Source organism: Triticum dicoccoides, chromosome 7B, assembly GCF_002162155.2.
Source record: "Triticum dicoccoides isolate Atlit2015 ecotype Zavitan chromosome 7B, WEW_v2.0, whole genome shotgun sequence".
Lineage (NCBI taxonomy): Eukaryota > Viridiplantae > Streptophyta > Magnoliopsida > Poales > Poaceae > Triticum > Triticum dicoccoides.
Window position 1 is genome coordinate 718,082,114 of NC_041393.1, and position 1,858 is coordinate 718,083,971.

The following is a 1,858-nucleotide window of genomic DNA, read 5'->3' on the forward strand; positions in this document are numbered from 1 at the left end:
GCTTGTTCACCTTTCCCTGTCCGAAGGATACGTAGGTGAAAAGAGAGGCTGTATACGTTTATACGGGCGATGCCAACTCGTAACCGCCGGGGGGAATTCGCGGTTGGAGTGATTGGTGATCGGTTTGTGGTTGGCCATCCGCATCCGCATCCGCATCCGTATCCCAGGGATCGCGGCACGCCCGCCCGCGTCTGCTGAGCTGAACTCAACGTTGCACACGCCAAGCAAGGCGATTTTCGCTCGTCAACGTCGTGCCATCCTCTCCTCTCCGAGAAGTTATGTGTGTGGGTGCGTGTGAAAGGGCGCGGCCGTGTGTGTCCAGAGTGATGAGGCCTGCACCCTGCACTGCGTTGCACACGTGCCGTGGCTTCGGTGTCACCTGATTATGCAGACGATGATGGGCACGACACGAGTGGGGTGAGCCCTAGCTTGCTTGCCCTGGAGAACGGAGAGATGGCGTACGTGTGCTTTTGCATCCCTGGCCCGGGAAGGAATGGTTATTATGGCTTGGAAGCAACCACATGCATTGTCGTCGCTCCCTGTCGACAGATCATCCATCGGAGGCTCTGTTCGAGCAACCGTCTAAGCATGTGGTAAAAGGGGTCGAGATTTGGAGATTGTGTGTTTGATCGAGAAGGAAGCGCCTTGTTTCCATTGCACAATGTTTCGAATTCGAGGCATCTTTCCGGCTTAGTCCGGGCAACTATAACGCCGATCATCCAAACGGACAGCATGTCCGTGTACAGTGATATAGAAGTAGAGGACACCCAACCGCACACATCAAATATTTGCCTTGGCTCGGCCTCCATTTGACACACATATCTGGATCAATAGCAATTTAAGCACACGTTTATAGTAGTTGTAAACATATGTAATCATAACCAGGAAGCATCAAATGTTATACACAGTTCTACGTCCAAAGGACCCCAGAAGTTCTCAGTCCGTGTAGTAGATCTCAGTCTTCGGCTCCTAGTCCGGCTGTCCGTGCGGAAGACCTCTTTTTTTGACCCCGTTTGCACCAACCGCTTCAACATGGCCGCATGGCATTGTTGCGCCAACTCAGACGTCTTCACGAAGAACATTTTGGAGTCCTTCGAAGCGCCCTTGATCTTAAACTCCTTTCTCTTCAAGTTTGAGATTCTTTTCTTGCATCTTCATGAAGATGCCAAACCTCTCCAACTTCTTTCCCCCCCTCATCTCATTGCGAGCGACATTTGCCTCCTTCGTCGTCAATGATGTCCTCAGACTTTGTCATCTCTTGGCCGTCGCCCCTTCTTGCTTCTCTCCACACCTTCTTGGCTCGAGCAAGCCCTTCTTGTGTTGGAACGGTTGAATCAATGAAATGATCAACACATAAAACAACAAGTCACAAAACTTATGAGCTCAAAGAGTAATGTGCCACCTGGTCATCGGTTTTGCACTTGTTTGTAAAAGCCACAATACCTGTTGACGACCTCTTGAATGTTGTACCATCAATAGTTGTGATTTCGAATTGCGACCACATATCACTTCTGTGTAGCAGGGATCATAACACCTTTACTTGTGAAACCAATCATGCACAATTTGCCAAAATGCCCCGCCCTTTTGCTCCGTGCCATTAAATGGATCGATACTATTTGCCAACCACACCTCACACAACAATTCATCCTCTTTTGGGGAGAACTTTATTGCACTCTTGTTCTTTGGGTCGGCACCCGACTACCAGTGCTCGTTCGATTGCACGCCTGGTGTCAGACGACAACTGTTCATCTGACTGGGAGTCCTCCACTTGTCTGTCTTCTTAGCCACCTCCTGTAACATCCCAAATTTTCAATTTGGAATGTTGTACATAGGTATCCATGCATATCATATTTTCTTG